Below are 10,685 nucleotides of genomic sequence, written 5' to 3' on the forward strand. Positions count from 1 at the left end.
CAGTCCCTGCCACGCAATCTGTATATGTCACATTTTGAGATTGCCTTGGAAACCTTACTGGGCAGGTACTAAAAAATACCTGTAACCAGGTACTATCACCTAATGGAAACTTTAAAGATCGAGCTGAGTCAAGTTAAGCCAAGCTAGGTAGGTGCTAGTGGAAAAGGGCTATTAGAGATCACAAACACTGATCGAAATTGAGGCCATTCAATTTCGGTGTAAAGACGTTAAACTACATATGTGAAGGTCTCATAATGGTTTCACCTCTGCTGATAATTACCCACACCTTTTTTCACACCTTGGCTCATGTGATGTGTTTCATAGTTGGTCAACGACCCTGCTAAAGACAACCCCATCTAGGGTTTAAATACCTGGGACTCTCCAACGTTTAGTTTTAGATCTAACGAAGGTTCTCAGAGGAGAGGTGAAAGGTCTTCAAGGCACTTAGAGAATTCCAGCTGCTTTCTTTCAAAGCTCATCAGACTACCATGACGTGGATGACTGGGAACCCTTTTTTCTCATTCACTGTGTGCAGTCCCTCTGGAGTCATCCCTGTTGGAGCTTGTCAGTAGCAAAGGCCTGAAGGTACAAAAATGAATACTGAAGAGAGCTTAACACCATTCCTGCTTGAATTTGAAGGCCGATTTAAGTCTATCCTTTCAGAGTTCCAGACTTAAACACATGCTTCCTGTGGCTCGTTGGTCTAGGCGTATGATTCTCGCTTTGGGTGCGAGAGGTCCCGGGTTCAAATCCCGGACGAGCCCCCTTAAAATCACAAGCTCTTAGCTTCATGGAATTCTTGGGTAAGACACATTCCCTCTGGGGCATTGTAAATGTGTTGTGTGCCAAACCTTTCAATGTGATGTGTGACACCAATTTGTCATTCTAAAATAACGTTTTTGATTTTGTGAAGGAGTCACTCTCATGAGTCATTGAGTGATGCCATTGACTGCACAGTCCCTGCCACGCAATCTGTATATGTCACATTCTGAGATTGCCTTGGAAACCTTACTGGGCAGTTACTAAAAAAATACCTGTAACCAGGTACTATCACCTAATGGAAACTCTAAAGATCGAGCTGAGTCAAGTTAAGCCAAGCTAGGTAGGTGCAAGTGGAAAAGCGCTGTTAGAGATCACAAAGTCTGATCGAAATTGAGGCCATTCAATTTCGGTGTAAAGACGTTAAACTACATATGTGAAGGTCTCATAATGGTTTCACCTCTGCTGATAATTACCCACGCCTTTTTTCCACCCCTTGGCTCATGTGATGTGTTTCATAGTTGGTCAACGACCCTGGTAAAGACAACCCCATCTAGGGTTTAAATACCTGGGACTCTCCAACATTTAGTTTTAGATCTAACGAAGGTTCTCAGAGGAGAGGTGAAAGGTCTTCAAGGCACTTAGAGAATTCCAGCTGCTTTCTTTCAAAGCTCATCAGACTACCATGACGTGGATGACTGGGAACCCTTTTTTCTCATTCACTGTGTGCAGTCCCTCTGGAGTCATCCCTGTTGGAGCTTGTCAGTAGCAAAGGCCTGAAGGTACAAAAATGAATACTGAAGAGAGCTTAACACCATTCCTGCTTGAATTTGAAGGCCGATTTAAGTCTATCCTTTCAGAGTTCCAGACTTAAACACATGCTTCCTGTGGCTCGTTGGTCTAGGCGTATGATTCTCGCTTAGGGTGCGAGAGGTCCCGGGTTCAAATCCCGGACGAGCCCCCTTAAGATCACAAGCTCTTACCTTCATGGAATTCTTTGGTAAGACACATTCCCTCTGGGGCATTGTAAATGTGTTGTGTGCCAAACCGTTCAATGTGATGTGTGACACCAATTTGTCTTTCTAAAACAACGTTTGTGAAGGAGTCACTCTCATGAGTCATTGAGTGATGCCATTGACTGCACAGTCCCTGCCACGCAATCTGTATGTGTCACATTTTGAGATTGCCTTGGAAACCTTACTGGGCAGGTACTAAAAAATACCTGTAACCAGGTACTATCACCTAATGGAAACTTTAAAGATCGAGCTGAGTCAAGTTAAGCCAAGCTAGGTAGGTGCAAGTGGAAAAGGGCTATTAGAGATCACAAAGTCTGATCGAAATTGAGGCCATTCAATTTCGGTGTAAAGACGTTAAACTACATATGTGAAGGTCTCATAATGGTTTCACCTCTGCTGATAATTACCCACGCCTTTTTTCCACCCCTTGGCTCATGTGATGTGTTTCATAGTTGGTCAACGACCCTGCTAAAGACAACCCCATCTAGGGTTTAAATACCTGGGACTCTCCAACATTTAGTTTTAGATCTAACGAAGGTTCTCAGAGGAGAGGTGAAAGGTCTTCAAGGCACTTAGAGAATTCCAGCTGCTTTCTTTCAAAGCTCATCAGACTACCATGACGTGGATGACTGGGAACCCTTTTTTCTCATTCACTGTGTGCAGTCCCTCTGGAGTCATCCCTGTTGGAGCTTGTCAGTAGCAAAGGCCTGAAGGTACAAAAATGAATACTGAAGAGAGCTTAACACCATTCCTGCTTGAATTTGAAGGCCGATTTAAGTCTATCCTTTCAGAGTTCCAGACTTAAACACAGGCTTCCTGTGGCTCGTTGGTCTAGGCGTATGATTCTCGCTTTGGGTGCGAGAGGTCCCGGGTTCAAATCCCGGACGAGCCCCCTTAAAATCACAAGCTCTTACCTTCATGGAATTCTTGGGTAAGACACATTCCCTCTGGGGCATTGTAAATGTGTTGTGTGCCAAACCTTTCAATGTGATGTGTGACACCAATTTGTCATTCTAAAATAACGTTTTTGATTTTGTGAAGGAGTCACTCTCATGACTCATTGAGTGATGCCATTGACTGCACAGTCCCTGCCACGCAATCTGTATATGTCACATTTTGAGATTGCCTTGGAAACCTTACTGGGCAGGTACTAAAAAATACCTGTAACCAGGTACTATCACCTAATGGAAACTTTAAAGATCGAGCTGAGTCAAGTTAAGCCAAGCTAGGTAGGTGCAAGTGGAAAAGGGCTATTAGAGATCACAAAGTCTGATCGAAATTGAGGCCATTCAATTTCGGTGTAAAGACGTTAAACTACATATGTGAAGGTCTCATAATGGTTTCACCTCTGCTGATAATTACCCACGCCTTTTTTCACACCTTGGCTCATGTGATGTGTTTCATAGTTGGTCAACGACCCTGGTAAAGACAACCCCATCTAGGGTTTAAATACCTGGGACCCTCCAACATTTAGTTTTAGATCTAACGAAGGTTCTCAGAGGAGAGGTGAAAGGTCTTCAAGGCACTTAGAGAATTCCAGCTGCTTTCTTTCAAAGCTCATCAGACTACCATGACGTGGATGACTGGGAACCCTTTTTTCTCATTCACTGTGTGCAGTCCCTCTGGAGTCATCCCTGTTGGAGCTTGTCAGTAGCAAAGGCCTGAAGGTACAAAAATGAATACTGAAGAGAGCTTAACACCATTCCTGCTTGAATTTGAAGGCCGATTTAAGTCTATCCTTTCAGAGTTCCAGACTTAAACACAGGCTTCGTGTGGCTCGTTGGTCTAGGCGTATGATTCTCGCTTTGGGTGCGAGAGGTCCCGGGTTCAAATCCCGGACGAGCCCCCTTAAAATCACAAGCTCTTACCTTCATGGAATTCTTTAGTAAGACACATTCCTTCTGGGGCATTGTAAATGTGTTGTGTGCCAAACCTTTCAATGTGATGTGTGACACCAATTTGTCGTTCTAAAATAACGTTTTTGATTTTGTGAAGGAGTCACTCTCATGACTCATTGAGTGATGCCATTGACTGCACAGTCCCTGCCACGCAATCTGTATATGTCACATTTTGAGATTGCCTTGGAAACCTTACTGGGCAGGTACTAAAAAATACCTGTAACCAGGTACTATCACCTAATGGAAACTTTAAAGATCGAGCTGAGTCAAGTTAAGCCAAGCTAGGTAGGTGCAAGTGGAAAAGGGCTATTAGAGATCACAAAGTCTGATCGAAATTGAGGCCATTCAATTTCGGTGTAAAGACGTTAAACTACATATGTGAAGGTCTCATAATGGTTTCACCTCTGCTGATAATTACCCACGCCTTTTTTCACACCTTGGCTCATGTGATGTGTTTCATAGTTGGTCAACGACCCTGGTAAAGACAACCCCATCTAGGGTTTAAATACCTGGGACTCTCCAACATTTAGTTTTAGATCTAACGAAGGTTCTCAGAGGAGAGGTGAAAGGTCTTCAAGGCACTTAGAGAATTCCAGCTGCTTTCTTTCAAAGCTCATCAGACTACCATGACGTGGATGACTGGGAACCCTTTTTTCTCATTCACTGTGTGCAGTCCCTCTGGAGTCATCCCTGTTGGAGCTTGTCAGTAGCAAAGGCCTGAAGGTACAAAAATGAATACTGAAGAGAGCTTAACACCATTCCTGCTTGAATTTGAAGGCCGATTTAAGTCTATCCTTTCAGAGTTCCAGACTTAAACACATGCTTCCTGTGGCTCGTTGGTCTAGGCGTATGATTCTCGCTTAGGGTGCGAGAGGTCCCGGGTTCAAATCCCGGACGAGCCCCCTTAAGATCACAAGCTCTTACCTTCATGGAATTCTTTGGTAAGACACATTCCCTCTGGGGCATTGTAAATGTGTTGTGTGCCAAACCGTTCAATGTGATGTGTGACACCAATTTGTCTTTCTAAAACAACGTTTGTGAAGGAGTCACTCTCATGAGTCATTGAGTGATGCCATTGACTGCACAGTCCCTGCCACGCAATCTGTATGTGTCACATTTTGAGATTGCCTTGGAAACCTTACTGGGCAGGTACTAAAAAATACCTGTAACCAGGTACTATCACCTAATGGAAACTTTAAAGATCGAGCTGAGTCAAGTTAAGCCAAGCTAGGTAGGTGCAAGTGGAAAAGGGCTATTAGAGATCACAAAGTCTGATCGAAATTGAGGCCATTCAATTTCGGTGTAAAGACGTTAAACTACATATGTGAAGGTCTCATAATGGTTTCACCTCTGCTGATAATTACCCACGCCTTTTTTCCACCCCTTGGCTCATGTGATGTGTTTCATAGTTGGTCAACGACCCTGCTAAAGACAACCCCATCTAGGGTTTAAATACCTGGGACTCTCCAACATTTAGTTTTAGATCTAACGAAGGTTCTCAGAGGAGAGGTGAAAGGTCTTCAAGGCACTTAGAGAATTCCAGCTGCTTTCTTTCAAAGCTCATCAGACTACCATGACGTGGATGACTGGGAACCCTTTTTTCTCATTCACTGTGTGCAGTCCCTCTGGAGTCATCCCTGTTGGAGCTTGTCAGTAGCAAAGGCCTGAAGGTACAAAAATGAATACTGAAGAGAGCTTAACACCATTCCTGCTTGAATTTGAAGGCCGATTTAAGTCTATCCTTTCAGAGTTCCAGACTTAAACACAGGCTTCCTGTGGCTCGTTGGTCTAGGCGTATGATTCTCGCTTTGGGTGCGAGAGGTCCCGGGTTCAAATCCCGGACGAGCCCCCTTAAAATCACAAGCTCTTACCTTCATGGAATTCTTGGGTAAGACACATTCCCTCTGGGGCATTGTAAATGTGTTGTGTGCCAAACCTTTCAATGTGATGTGTGACACCAATTTGTCATTCTAAAATAACGTTTTTGATTTTGTGAAGGAGTCACTCTCATGACTCATTGAGTGATGCCATTGACTGCACAGTCCCTGCCACGCAATCTGTATATGTCACATTTTGAGATTGCCTTGGAAACCTTACTGGGCAGGTACTAAAAAATACCTGTAACCAGGTACTATCACCTAATGGAAACTTTAAAGATCGAGCTGAGTCAAGTTAAGCCAAGCTAGGTAGGTGCAAGTGGAAAAGGGCTATTAGAGATCACAAAGTCTGATCGAAATTGAGGCCATTCAATTTCGGTGTAAAGACGTTAAACTACATATGTGAAGGTCTCATAATGGTTTCACCTCTGCTGATAATTACCCACGCCTTTTTTCACACCTTGGCTCATGTGATGTGTTTCATAGTTGGTCAACGACCCTGGTAAAGACAACCCCATCTAGGGTTTAAATACCTGGGACCCTCCAACATTTAGTTTTAGATCTAACGAAGGTTCTCAGAGGAGAGGTGAAAGGTCTTCAAGGCACTTAGAGAATTCCAGCTGCTTTCTTTCAAAGCTCATCAGACTACCATGACGTGGATGACTGGGAACCCTTTTTTCTCATTCACTGTGTGCAGTCCCTCTGGAGTCATCCCTGTTGGAGCTTGTCAGTAGCAAAGGCCTGAAGGTACAAAAATGAATACTGAAGAGAGCTTAACACCATTCCTGCTTGAATTTGAAGGCCGATTTAAGTCTATCCTTTCAGAGTTCCAGACTTAAACACAGGCTTCGTGTGGCTCGTTGGTCTAGGCGTATGATTCTCGCTTAGGGTGCGAGAGGTCCCGGGTTCAAATCCCGGACGAGCCCCCTTAAAATCACAAGCTCTTACCTTCATGGAATTCTTTAGTAAGACACATTCCTTCTGGGGCATTGTAAATGTGTTGTGTGCCAAACCTTTCAATGTGATGTGTGACACCAATTTGTCGTTCTAAAATAACGTTTTTGATTTTGTGAAGGAGTCACTCTCATGACTCATTGAGTGATGCCATTGACTGCACAGTCCCTGCCACGCAATCTGTATATGTCACATTTTGAGATTGCCTTGGAAACCTTACTGGGCAGGTACTAAAAAATACCTGTAACCAGGTACTATCACCTAATGGAAACTTTAAAGATCGAGCTGAGTCAAGTTAAGCCAAGCTAGGTAGGTGCAAGTGGAAAAGGGCTATTAGAGATCACAAAGTCTGATCGAAATTGAGGCCATTCAATTTCGGTGTAAAGACGTTAAACTACATATGTGAAGGTCTCATAATGGTTTCACCTCTGCTGATAATTACCCACGCCTTTTTTCACACCTTGGCTCATGTGATGTGTTTCATAGTTGGTCAACGACCCTGGTAAAGACAACCCCATCTAGGGTTTAAATACCTGGGACTCTCCAACATTTAGTTTTAGATCTAACGAAGGTTCTCAGAGGAGAGGTGAAAGGTCTTCAAGGCACTTAGAGAATTCCAGCTGCTTTCTTTCAAAGCTCATCAGACTACCATGACGTGGATGACTGGGAACCCTTTTTTCTCATTCACTGTGTGCAGTCCCTCTGGAGTCATCCCTGTTGGAGCTTGTCAGTAGCAAAGGCCTGAAGGTACAAAAATGAATACTGAAGAGAGCTTAACACCATTCCTGCTTGAATTTGAAGGCTGATTTAAGTCTATCCTTTCAGAGTTGAAGAGTTAAGCACATGCTTCCTGTGGCTCGTTGGTCTAGGCGTATGATTCTCGCTTAGGGTGCGAGAGGTCCCGGGTTCAAATCCCGGACGAGCCCCCTTAAGATCACAAGCTCTTACCTTCATGGAATTCTTTGGTAAGACACATTCCCTCTGGGGCATTGTAAATGTGTTGTGTGCCAAACCGTTCAATGTGATGTGTGACACCAATTTGTCTTTCTAAAACAACGTTTGTGAAGGAGTCACTCTCATGAGTCATTGAGTGATGCCATTGACTGCACAGTCCCTGCCACGCAATCTGTATATGTCACATTCTGAGATTGCCTTGGAAACCTTACTGGGCAGGTACTAAAAAATACCTGTAACCAGGTACTATCACCTAATGGAAACTTTAAAGATCGAGCTGAGTCAAGTTAAGCCAAGCTAGGTAGGTGCAAGTGGAAAAGCGCTGTTAGAGATCACAAAGTCTGATCGAAATTGAGGCCATTCAATTTCGGTGTAAAGACGTTAAACTACATATGTGAAGGTCTCATAATGGTTTCACCTCTGCTGATAATTATCCACGCCTTTTTTCCACCCCTTGGCTCATGTGATGTGTTTCATAGTTGGTCAACGACCCTGGTAAAGACAACCCCATCTAGGGTTTAAATACCTGGGACTCTCCAACATTTAGTTTTAGATCTAACGAAGGTTCTCAGAGGAGAGGTGAAAGGTCTTCAAGGCACTTAGAGAATTCCAGCTGCTTTCTTTCAAAGCTCATCAGACTACCATGACGTGGATGACTGGGAACCCTTTTTTCTCATTCACTGTGTGCAGTCCCTCTGGAGTCATCCCTGTTGGAGCTTGTCAGTAGCAAAGGCCTGAAGGTACAAAAATGAATACTGAAGAGAGCTTAACACCATTCCTGCTTGAATTTGAAGGCCGATTTAAGTCTATCCTTTCAGAGTTCCAGACTTAAACACATTCTTCCTGTGGCTCGTTGGTCTAGGCGTATGATTCTCGCTTAGGGTGCGAGAGGTCCAGGGTTCAAATCCCGGACGAGCCCCCTTAAGATCACAAGCTCTTACCTTCATGGAATTCTTTGGTAAGACACATTCCCTCTGGGGCATTGTAAATGTGTTGTGTGCCAAACCGTTCAGTGTGACACCAATTTGTCTTTCTAAAACAACGTTTGTGAAGGAGTCACTCTCATGAGTCATTGAGTGATGCCATTGACTGCACAGTCCCTGCCACGCAATCTGTATATGTCACATTTTGAGATTGCCTTGGAAACCTTACTGGGCAGTTACTAAAAAAATTACCTGTAACCAGGTACTATCACCTAATGGAAACTCTAAAGATCGAGCTGAGTCAAGTTAAGCCAAGCTAGGTAGGTGCAAGTGGAAAAGCGCTGTTAGAGATCACAAAGTCTGATCGAAATTGAGGCCATTCAATTTCGGTGTAAAGACGTTAAACTACATATGTGAAGGTCTCATAATGGTTTCACCTCTGCTGATAATTACCCACGCCTTTTTTCCACCCCTTGGCTCATGTGATGTGTTTCATAGTTGGTCAACGACCCTGGTAAAGACAACCCCATCTAGGGTTTAAATACCTGGGACTCTCCAACATTTAGTTTTAGATCTAACGAAGGTTCTCAGAGGAGAGGTGAAAGGTCTTCAAGGCACTTAGAGAATTCCAGCTGCTTTCTTTCAAAGCTCATCAGACTACCATGACGTGGATGACTGGGAACCCTTTTTTCTCATTCACTGTGTGCAGTCCCTCTGGAGTCATCCCTGTTGGAGCTTGTCAGTAGCAAAGGCCTGAAGGTACAAAAATGAATACTGAAGAGAGCTTAACACCATTCCTGCTTGAATTTGAAGGCCGATTTAAGTCTATCCTTTCAGAGTTCCAGACTTAAACACATTCTTCCTGTGGCTCGTTGGTCTAGGCGTATGATTCTCGCTTTGGGTGCGAGAGGTCCTGGGTTCAAATCCCGGACGAGCCCCCTTAAAATCACAAGCTCTTAGCTTCATGGAATTCTTTGGTAAGACACATTCCTTCTGGGGCATTGTAAATGTGTTGTGTGCCAAACCTTTCAATGTGATCTGTGACACCAATTTGTCTTTCTAAAACAACGTTTGTGAAGGAGTCACTCTCATGAGTCATTGAGTGATGCCATTGACTGCCCAGTCCCTGCCACGCAATCTGTATATGTCACATTTTGAGATTGCCTTGGAAACCTTACTGGGCAGGTACTAAAAAAATACCTGTAACCAGGTACTATCACCTAATGGAAACTTTAAAGATCGAGCTGAGTCAAGTTAAGCCAAGCTAGGTAGGTGCAAGTGGAAAAGCGTTAGAGATCACAAACTCTGATCGAAATTGAGGCCATTCAATTTCGGTGTAAAGACGTTAAACTACATATGTGAAGGTCTCATAATGGTTTCACCTCTGCTGATAATTACCCACGCCTTTTTTCCACCCCTTGGCTCATGTGATGTGTTTCATAGTTGGTCAACGACCCTGGTAAAGACAACCCGCTCTGGGTTTTAAATACCTGGGACTCTCCAACGTTTAGTTTTAGATCTAACGAAGGTTCTCAGAGGAGAGGTGAAAGGTCTTCAAGGCACTTAGAGAATTCCAGCTGCTTTCTTTCAAAGCTCATCAGACTACCATGACCTGGATGACTGGGAACCCTTTTCAAATTCAAATTCAAATTTTATTTGTCACGTACACAGTCTTACACAGTACGATATGTCGTGAAATGCTTGGACAACTGCTCGTGACCTAAAGAAAACAAAAAGGGAAAAGGCTATGAATAAGATAGGAAATAAATATGAAAAATTAAAAAGGGTAAATTTAACTAGGAAGGAATAAAATATAAATTAAGGTTAAAAATGAAATAACTGTACAACACAAATTAGAATGAAGGGTAAATTTAACTGGGAAAGAATAAGATAAAATATATAAATTAAAGTTGAAAATAAAATAACTGTACAACAAAATACACAATATAGAACTATATAAGAATGTATGAAGAAATATAAGTAAATATATACACAATAACAGCAGCTGTACAAGTATTAACTGGAAATGAAGAATATAGTGACCAGTGTTGTGCAATCCACATTATGTCTTGTGCAGTGCAAATATGCTTAAAGTGATTTAAGTGATGAAGTGAAAACAATGTCCAGAAAGTCCAGTGTGTGTGTAAGAACCATATGTGTGGGTCAGTACTGTGTGGTGGTGTGATTGAGAGACCGTATCGCCTGCGGGAAGAAGCTCCTCCTCAGTCTCTCTGTGTTGGTCTTCAGGGAGCGGAATCGCTTTCCTGACCTCAGCAGAGAGAACAGTCTGTTGTTGGGATGGCT

The 10,685-nt window shown here is 43.2% G+C and overlaps 9 non-coding genes across 9 annotated transcripts; all 9 read left to right on the plus strand.

The window, feature by feature from the left end:
- Positions 1–692: 692 nt before the first annotated feature.
- On the plus strand, positions 693–764 carry trnap-ugg (transfer RNA proline (anticodon UGG)). The gene has a single exon. It is a non-coding gene; the product is annotated as a tRNA-Pro (tRNA).
- An 884-nt stretch (positions 765–1,648) lies between these two features.
- On the plus strand, positions 1,649–1,720 carry trnap-agg (transfer RNA proline (anticodon AGG)). The gene has a single exon. It is a non-coding gene; the product is annotated as a tRNA-Pro (tRNA).
- An 875-nt stretch (positions 1,721–2,595) lies between these two features.
- trnap-ugg (transfer RNA proline (anticodon UGG)) lies at positions 2,596–2,667 on the plus strand. The gene has a single exon. It is a non-coding gene; the product is annotated as a tRNA-Pro (tRNA).
- An 882-nt stretch (positions 2,668–3,549) lies between these two features.
- On the plus strand, positions 3,550–3,621 carry trnap-ugg (transfer RNA proline (anticodon UGG)). Its single transcript has one exon. It is a non-coding gene; the product is annotated as a tRNA-Pro (tRNA).
- An 882-nt stretch (positions 3,622–4,503) lies between these two features.
- Positions 4,504–4,575, plus strand: trnap-agg (transfer RNA proline (anticodon AGG)). The gene has a single exon. It is a non-coding gene; the product is annotated as a tRNA-Pro (tRNA).
- Positions 4,576–5,450: 875 nt separating this feature from the next.
- On the plus strand, positions 5,451–5,522 carry trnap-ugg (transfer RNA proline (anticodon UGG)). Its single transcript has one exon. It is a non-coding gene; the product is annotated as a tRNA-Pro (tRNA).
- Positions 5,523–6,404: 882 nt separating this feature from the next.
- On the plus strand, positions 6,405–6,476 carry trnap-agg (transfer RNA proline (anticodon AGG)). The gene has a single exon. It is a non-coding gene; the product is annotated as a tRNA-Pro (tRNA).
- An 882-nt stretch (positions 6,477–7,358) lies between these two features.
- trnap-agg (transfer RNA proline (anticodon AGG)) lies at positions 7,359–7,430 on the plus strand. The gene has a single exon. It is a non-coding gene; the product is annotated as a tRNA-Pro (tRNA).
- A 1,817-nt stretch (positions 7,431–9,247) lies between these two features.
- On the plus strand, positions 9,248–9,319 carry trnap-ugg (transfer RNA proline (anticodon UGG)). The gene has a single exon. It is a non-coding gene; the product is annotated as a tRNA-Pro (tRNA).
- Positions 9,320–10,685: the final 1,366 nt, after the last annotated feature.

The sequence above is a fragment of the Rhamphochromis longiceps genome, linkage group LG18 (assembly GCF_057381845.1).
Source record: "Rhamphochromis longiceps isolate RC_006_pf linkage group LG18, R_longiceps_female_GT1.1, whole genome shotgun sequence".
In the NCBI taxonomy this organism is placed as follows: Eukaryota; Metazoa; Chordata; class Actinopteri; order Cichliformes; family Cichlidae; genus Rhamphochromis; species Rhamphochromis longiceps.